Genomic DNA, 10,000 nt, shown 5'->3' on the forward strand with positions numbered 1-10,000 from the left:
ATCAAACCATTGATCTATAGTTTTGGGTAATGCCATAGCCCCTGTACCATGGTCTTTCTCTGTCTTGGGTTAGAGTTCTCTTGCTTAAGGGTACACTCAGGCACACCACTCTAACTAATCTATCTTTCTAATGTTTTTTTTTTTTTTTAAGATTTTTATAGATTACATATATAAAATCTATTTCAATGTTGTTACAGTTCTTAAAATGTTTTAATTGTTCATCATTTCTCTTATAGTTTGTTTATTTCCTTATTTCCTTTCCTCACTGGGCTATTTTTTCCTGATAGAGCTCTTGGGCTTATAGTATCCAGCTTTTCCAATTAGGGACGTTAGCTTATAATAATAATAATAATAATAATAATAATAATAATAATAATAATAATAATAAAATATACTTTGGCGACAATGCGAGAAGAACAAAGTCAGTTATACAACCGATAGTGCTAATAATACTTGAGAGAGAGAGAGAGAGAGAGAGAGAGAGAGAGAGAGAGAGAGAGAGAGAGAGAGAGAGAGAAGAGACGATGTTCTAAAATTTGCTTGACAGATGTACTGTATATCTTCTGGCCAAGATGCATTGAAACTTAGCTCTCCGAAATATGTAAAAATCTCGTTTTCTGTGATGATCTTAATTTCGAAACTATCTTAGACATAGTCAAAGTTATTGAAAAGTATATGAGCATTAAACTTAAATTCAAAGTGAGTGTGGAGTTACATAGTTTATGGACCCTTTGTGAAACACAGAAGAGGAAGTTGTGTATGTGGGCGAAAATGTTGAGAAATGTTGACTCGTCTTTCGTGCCAAGTACTTCCTCCATCACGCTAGTGAACGAAATTGCTGGTAATAACTCAAAGCACAGTTAAATTACTTCCTACCATTGCATCACTATGGCAAGTTGCACAAATGGATGACATCCTTATAACTTTACACGCACAGTTATCTAATAGCAGGCATTCCGTTTAGTTAAGTGCTTGAAACGCGAATGTTAAAGCCTTTAACTTAATGATTATTTTGTTTTGATGTAATGTGTTATATGACGTCTCTTCTTCGCTCAAGAGGTTAACTACTGCAATGTGATTGTTCAGTGGCTACTTTCATCTTAATAAGGGTAGAAGAGACTCTTCAGCTATGGTAAGCAGCTCTTCTAGGAGGACACTTCAAAATCAAACTGTTGTTTTCTAATCTTGGGTAGTACCATAGCCCCTGTACCATGGTCTTCCGCTGTCTTGGGTTAGAGTTTTCTTGCTTGAGAGTACACTCGGGCATGCTATACTCCATTAGTTCTCTCCCTCTTGTTTTTTTAAAGTATGTATAGTTTATACATGAAAGATCCAATTTTATTGTTGCTTTTTTTTTAAATGTTTTAATTCTATTGTTCATTCCATCTCTTGTAGTTTATATATTTCCTTGTTTCCTTTCTTCGCTGGGCCATTTTTCCCTGTTGGAGCCTTTGGGCTTGTAGCATCTTGCTTTTCCAACTAGGGTTGTAGCTTAACATGTAATAATAATAATAATAATAATAATAATAATTATAATAGCAACAACAAAAACAAGAACAACAACATCAATACTACTACTACTACTACTACTACTACTAATAATAATAATAATAACAATAATAAATGTGAAATTCCGATGCTAAATAAAGATAACAGGTATCCAAGAAATTCACATGGTTTAGTCTGAATGCACTGTATTGAATCGTACTTAATAGTCCTAATCATATTTAATAAGTTTAGATATTCAAGTGTTGTATACGAAAGGAAATTAAAGTTGATTGTTACACAAAAATCCTTGAGTGTGATTATAGTGCTATTTGAAAGGATTCCCACTAGACAAAAAAAAAAAAAAAAAAAAAAAAAAAACGAAATATGTGGTAGGACAGCGTGGAACAGTTCCTTCCTTCTACAATACAGATAAGACGATTATGAAAAAAAATCTAAATATCTCACTTCCAACAATAATCAGAGAGAGAGAGAGAGAGAGAGAGAGAGAGAGAGAGAGAGAGAGAGAGAGAGAGAGAGAGAGAGAGAGAGAGAAATACACATAAACTGGTAAAATACAAACAAGATTGGGATATCAATCACAAACTCCTCGGGCGGAGGGCAAAGGCCGCCCTGGGATGTCACAGGGGATGTTAGTAGCCTTCCTTAACAATGGTGCGAGACACATGCCAGAATAGGGTATTTGGAATTATCACTATTCCGTAACCCGCTTTTAGGCTTATGATCTCAGATTTCCACCTGCGATAAGCCTACTCTATCTCAAGTCGTAGTCTTGTAAATAGGGTGAGGTTTTGTTTATTTTTTAAGTTCAAGGTACAGTATTAGATACTAACAACCATTTATGACTATCAATGAGGTAACTGAAATTGGATATCAGCTATTCTTATGTCATCGACCTATATCTGAATATGTCGGCGGGCAACAGATGAGATGATCAGAATAAAGGCAATCAAAGCTCTCTCTCTCTCTCTCTCTCTCTCTCTCTCTCTCTCTCTCTCTCTCTCTCTCTCTCTCTCTCTCTCTCTCACACACACACACACACACACACATATATATATATATATATATATATATATATATATATATATATATATATATATATATATATATATTATATTTATATATATATATATATATATATATATATATATATATATATATATATATATATATATATATATATAATGTACATATATATATATATATATATATATATATATATATATATATATATATATATATATATATATATATATATGCACTTACAGTTTCTTTCAAAATAATCATGGAAGTACGTAAAAGTACTCTTTAATTCTACGAGTGATGTTATGAAGTTATGATCAACTATTACGAAGGATTTCAAGATCGTGTTTTTCTAATGTGTGGTTGAGAGCAAAATCCTAGTACATTAACGATGAGAATCCTATGCATGATATTCACATGAAATTGTATCTATTGATGTATCTTAATACATAAAAATGTAATGGCAATACGCAATTACTATATATTTTTTTTTATGCAGCATTATTTTATTTATGTAAATTTTGATTTTATATACGTGTCCTTCTTACGAAGATACTTTTTGACATAATCGGCAGGAGGCATATATTTCAAAGTTTCTATAAAATTATAAATGAAGAATGATACTGCTTTTTCGATATCTTTGCTTCGTTTTAATATAGGTCACATGTATTTTAACATGTCTCATAAAAAATGGAGTAAGATCTTCGACAGAAAATATGAAGATTGTTCTGACCTTGCATCTTCCTTGACGTACAATCTAATTTACTGTTGTACTTTCAAATTACTGGTAATCTTACATTTAGTTATGAATGAAATATAATTTTTTTTTTTTTTTTTTTTACAGAGCTTAGAATACGCATTAAAATATGAATGGAAATAACTTATCAGACGTCTACGCTGGAAAGGAAAATTTGACGTAGAAAGACGTGAATAAGTGTGACGGAAAAAAAAAAGACAGGAGACCGTTGACGGGTCTCGATTTATTTGACAAAATAAACTGTTAATTGCATAGCTTTCATTTAATGACCATACCATTTGTCAGGGCAACAAGGTGATTACTATTACCTTGAAATTTACTAATTACACAATTTATTTTCTTATTATTCCACCCCTATTCGTCATTGTACCATAAAGCATTTCTACAGCAGATATTACATACCACCATTGACCAAATTTGTCTTCGACGGGATATTAAAAGGATATGATGGTGATATTTTCATTAGTCATAGTACTGTATGTACACAGATAATATTACGTTTCGCTAATTAAAAGTGATCCTTGATTGATTTGCTAATCCTATGATGATGTGTCTTCAGGTGATTTATGTTTTTAGTGGTAGTGGAAATGACAGCATACCAAAGTTGCCTTAATGCTGAACTTGCTTAGTTTGTAATTCAAGATATTTCTTTAAATCGTGTTGATTGACTTTTCTTATCTTTATCCCCGATAAACAATATATTTTTCAATTACTGTAATTACATTGATAGACTACTAAGAAGTAGTCTGAATATTTTCATTCCCATTGATTTATCATTAAGCGCTATATATTTGATGACCAAAGTTATATGATAGAATTATTATTATTATTATTATTATTATTATTATTGAACGAGATTAGATATAAATACGCGAGTTATTTTTGATTGCATAGAAAGATGATATCAGAGTTCGGTTTCTTCAGATCTATTAACAATGATTTCTAGGGGAGGGAAGTTTTACAAACGGCCAACGCCTGATTTCCCCTGGTCTTAACGCGTTTGGCAGCTATCATTGGAGGGCAACCAGTGACTTTAGCCTTCTGGAAGCATTCGAAATGTTGTAGAGGTTGTCCAGTAAGTGACTGCGGTGGCGTAGCCAGTAATCTTAGCTCTAAAAAATCACAAATATGACTGTTCTGTCACAACGTCCAGACTTTGACATACAGGACGGACAGACCAGGATGTGTAGCCCTTCATACATGAATGGTTCTATCGATGTCCAGCAGTTGTGTCACAGTATATTCTGTCTTTGTTAAAAATCAATACGATGTATCCCAAAGGATATGACACGCTATTCTAAATTAGAAAACCCAATGTACTTTTAGTATTCTTATTCTTATTAACTAATAATTCATGATAAACTAGCAGTTTCCCTTAATTTTAGGATCATAATTACAGACAAGAGTTCCTTCCTAAATTTATCAGTTCCCAATTACATTAATGAATACCGGGAAAGCTCTACAGTTATTAAAAAAACACCTTCACTTCGTCTCTTGTATATTTTTTATCAGAACAATGGTCATCTTGACAACAAAAACGCAATTTCTTAAGAACACGTTGTGTTCCCAGCCACCTTTTATTCAGGCGTTAGAGGAAGATAGCCGGGAGTACGCTTCAGAGGAACTGTATTCTGCACATCCTTCCCCAAAGGTAACAATGCCAAGTACTATCAACGTCTGTCGGCTGTACGCTTGGCCAAACTACCCCGCCTGTCACCTTGAGATCTCCTTAGCAGATGATAGGTTAGGATTATAGTCTCCGAGGTGAAATTGACATAGTCTCCGAGGTGAAATTGACATAAGTCATTAGAAACAATGATAACATGCAAGTTAATCTCATTTTGTAGATTCCAGTGAGAATTTTACATGTACTTGTAAATATGTCAAAATTAATAAAAAATATCGTACAAAAATAATCTTTTTCTCCCCAAACACCATGTGCCCAGCGAATGATTCTCTTCCTTCAAGATCTAAAGGATATTTTTCATTAGTCATTGAATTCTTGGTTTAACATCTATATGGCAACTCCATGTCTAAATTTGGTTTGATAACATCCGGTAAAAAATGATAGCGGAAAGTGGGATCTATTTCACCACGAAGATCAAATAACCATTTTCTGTATCATCACAAATTCTTAACGATACTAATAAGGCTTAGGTGAACAGCTAAAAACGAGCCTTTAATTGAAAACGATCATGTATGCATTTTAGCCCAAACTAAAATCTGGATATATGCTGAATTTATATCTACAGAAATTTAATAAAAGGATATATTAACACTTTTCTATAAAATGAACTTTTAAAATATGATCGGCTATTTATGAACATTAAATTGAAATCACCACGTTCAGCAATCACCTTTACATTCCAGTTATATATGTATGTATATATACACACACACGGATATATATATATATATATATATATATATATAATATATATATATATATATATATATATATATATATGTATATATGTGTATGTATATATATATATATATATATATATATATATATATATATATATATATATATATATACATATACTGTATATACATCTATATATATACATATATATATATATATATATATATATATATATATATATATATATATATATATATATATATACGTCTATATATACATCTATATATATATACATATACTGTATATACATTTATATATATACATATATATATATATATACATCTATATATATGTACATACATATATATATATATATATATAATATATATATATATATATATATATATTTACACATACCCACACACACACACACACACATATATATATATATATATATATATATATATATATATATATATATATATATATATCGAGAGAGAGAGAGAGAGAGAGAGAGAGAGAGAGAGAGAGAGAGAGAGAGAGAGAGAGAGAGAGAGAGAGAGAGAGAGAGAGAGAGATTGCTATTATGCAGAATGTGTTACAGTTTCCCAAGAGCCCTTGACTTTTTATCTCCTAATTTTGACGAACTCTATTGCACAAACAAACCTTTATTCACAAACGCTACCACGAGAGAAAAATGGGATTTGCAATTCTGGTTGGCGTATTGTGTAAGCTTGAGTGACGTCACAGGCGTTATGAATGACAACCTTGTGTTCGTTTCCTATTTCTACTTATAACTAACAGTTTTACAATAAACAGTTTTTAGGTCCTTGTAGTAATTTATATTTTCGATTACTAATGTTTTTCATGAATAGTACAGATAAGCATATTGCTATTTGTAACAATTATGTACATTTTGTTCAAGGTCAACGCGGTGATGTAAATATGTATAGGATATTGCAACTCTCCAACGTTTTAATTGCTACATTTTGAACAACACAGGGATGTGTATTTTTTGTTTTTACAAAGAAACGTAACACGAGCTCACATATGCACGTTAGGGATTACATGGGTTAAATAACAAGCACAAGACCACACTGTATAGCGTTTTTTTTCTGGTTTAAATGCAAAGCAAGCTAATTGTTATGCAAAACCACAGTTTCATAATGACCTTGCTGTTGTTGTGAGGTTGCTCAGCGGTTATTACTCCTAAATGTATGCTACTAGTTTCCTTAAAACTAGGTGCTTTGAACGGATGACTTGATGGGTCTCGGTAAAGCTTAGTGCCAAAGATTAATCTAGCTGAGTATTCCTCAATTACCCTTTGACATCCGTAACGTGGATCCGAGTCCCCCAAATTCTACGCATGTTTTTACACAAGGAGTAAGGAATTGTACATATCCGAACCTATAGTGAAATGAACGGGAAGACTTAAATATCATTACCAAAAGAAAGCATATCGAGTCTATAGATATATAAACTTGGAGATACAAATGCAGATAAACAACTTCGTCAACAAGAAAGATGGAAAAAATAACAAACCAACACAACACTGCAGGCTTTGTTACACAAGCTGAACTTGGTAAGACCTAAAAATATTCATATTTTAACTGTACTTTTCCGAGGTCAGGAGACAAGTTACAGGTGTAATAAGGAGGGAGCGAAAGAGCACGAAAGTGATAGAAAAGAAGAGAAGAATAGAAAAATAAACTGAAGAATGTGTACGGTAATATGGTAGAGCTCCAACTGCTAATTTTGGGTTTAGCTTGTCATTCTTGAGGAAATTTAATCCGATACCTGTGCAAAAATACATTTAGTATTTTCAGTCTAATCACGCGTCTCCCGCATATCCATATGCAATGAATAGCCACAATAGCCTCTTAACTTTTTTCGACTCCCTCATACTCTTCAGGATTCGTCTTTAACTGAAGTAATTATTCCAAGCTGAAAGCATTCGAAAACAACTGTTAACTTAGTAGGTTGGCCTGGGCACCAGCCGCCCGTTGAGATACTACCGCTAGAGAGTTATGGGGTCCTTTGACTGGCCAGACAGTACTACATAGGACCCTTCTCTCTGGTTACGGTTCTTTCCCTTTGCCTACACAGACACCGAATAGTGTGGCCTATCCTTTACAGATTCTCCTCTGTCCTCATACACCTGACAACACTGTGATTACTAGACAATTCTTCTTCACCCAAGGGGTTAACTACTGCACTGTAATTGTTCAGTGGCTACTTTCCTCTTGGTAAGGGTAGAAGAGACTCTTTAGCTATGGTAAGCAGCTCTTCTAGGAGAAGGACACTCCAAAATCAAACCATTGTTCTCTATTCCTGGGTAGTGCCATAGCCTCTGTACCATGGTCTTACACTGCCTTGGGTTAGAGTTCTCTTGCTTGAGGGTACACTTGGGCACACTTTTCTATCGAGTTTCTCTTCCGCTTGTTCTGTTAAAGTTTTTATATTTTAAATAGGAAATATTTATTTTAATATTGTTACTATTCCTAAAATGTTCTATTTTTCCTTATCTCCTTATTTCCTTATTTCCTTTCCTCACTGGGCTATTTTCCCTGTTGGGGCCCCTGGGCTTATAGCATCCTGCTTTTCCAACTAGGGTTGTAGCTTAGCATTTAATAATAATAATAATAATAATCGATCAAGCGCACGCTACGAACAAAGACAGACAGAAGCTTATTTCATCTTATGCTTATGTGCAAATCTGTCGAGTTCAGTTTAGATACAAATTATCAGATTTGACTAGACTCATCATCACCATCTTATGAGAGTGGTAAAGTACATATACCAGCACTATGATACGATGGTGTATACAAGTACTCAAGTTACATGTATATGAACAACACACACACACACACACACACACACACATATATATATATATATATATATATATATATATATATATATATATATATATATATATATATATAAATATATATATATATATATATATATATATATATATATATATATATATATATATATATATATATATATATATATATATACAGGAATATCATCAGCCGTTACTAGTCGTCTGCAGAGCAAAGGCCTCAGACATGTCCTTCCAATTGCGTCTTTATGGTCTTTCTGTGCCAGTACTCACCCGGAAAATTTCTTAGTTCCGTAATCCATCGCCTTCTCTTCCTTCCCCTGCCTCTTTTAATCTCCAGGGGCCCATTCTCTTATTCTTAATGTCAATCTATTGTCTGTCATTCTCATTATATGCCCTGTCCATGTCCATTTTTTTCTTACATGTTGCCAGCATATCCTCTACTTTAGTTTGCTCTCATATCCATGTTGCTCTTTTTCTGTTTCTTAGTGTTATTCCCATCGTTATTCTTCCCATAATTCTTTGAGTTATTACTAGCTTATGTTCCAAGGGTTTAGTGAGATTCAAAGTTTTTTATGCATAAGTTAATACTGGTAGGACCATCTCATTAAATACTTTTCTTTTTTAGATAAAGGGGGATTTCACTTTTCATAACTTCATTTTGTTTACCAAATGCTCTCCATCCTAAGCTTATCCTTCTTTTAATTTTGGTCTCAATGTCCTGGGGAAGCACTTACTGTCTGTCCTAAGTAGGCTACGTATATTCATTAACAATATCTAGAGTTTCGTCCTTAACTCTTATTTGTTATCTTTCTGCATTTTCATTGAACATTATCTTAGTTTTACTCATATTCATTTTCAGTCCTACATTTCTGCTTTCTCTAGTCAAATGTTCTATCGTCTTTTGTAATTCCTACCATGATTCACTAAACACAACTAGGTATTCCCATTAATATCAATACCTAAATTTTTCCAGTCTAAATTCTTAAAAACTTCTAGGCATGCTGTGAATAATTTAGGAGAGATAGGGTCTCCCTGTCTAACTCCTTTCTCAATGGGAATTTTCTTACTATCTTTCTGTAGTTTTAGGAGTGCTGTACTTCCTGTATAGATATCTTCGAGTGTTCTAACCTACGATTCTTCTATTCCTTGTTTTTGAAAGGCTTTCATTACCGCTGAAGTTTTGACAGAATAAAAAGCTTTCTCATAGTCTATAAATGCCATACATAGTGGTGTATCATACTCTGTTGATTTTTTTATTAGTTGGTTAATTACCTCATACATGGATATGGCCAGTTATTGAATACCCACTTCTAAAGCCTGCCTGCTCTCTTGGTTGATTAAAGTCTAGCTGTCATTCTATTCTCTCTCTCTCTCTCTCTCTCTCTCTCTCTCTCTCTCTCTCTCTCTCTCTCTCTCTCTCTCTCTCTCTCTCTCTATCTCTATCTCTATCTCTCTCTCTCTCTCTCTCTCTCTCTCTCTCTCTCTCTCTCTCTCTCAT

The 10,000-nt window shown here is 33.1% G+C and overlaps 2 protein-coding genes across 2 annotated transcripts in view; one reads left to right on the forward strand and one right to left on the reverse strand.

Annotated features, from left to right (window-relative positions):
- LOC137644012 (serine-rich adhesin for platelets-like) overlaps positions 1–10,000 on the reverse strand; it is a 544,649-nt gene that overhangs the window by 162,971 nt on the left and 371,678 nt on the right.
- Positions 6,929–10,000, forward strand: part of LOC137644013 (uncharacterized) — a 432,645-nt gene continuing 429,573 nt past the window's right edge. Inside the window, exon 1 of the mRNA XM_068376888.1 lies at positions 6,929–7,233. The gene's annotated coding sequence lies outside the window, so the exon portion shown is untranslated. The remainder of the gene's footprint in view (positions 7,234–10,000) is intronic.

The sequence above is a fragment of the Palaemon carinicauda genome, chromosome 7 (genome assembly GCF_036898095.1).
Source record: "Palaemon carinicauda isolate YSFRI2023 chromosome 7, ASM3689809v2, whole genome shotgun sequence".
NCBI lineage: Eukaryota > Metazoa > Arthropoda > Malacostraca > Decapoda > Palaemonidae > Palaemon > Palaemon carinicauda.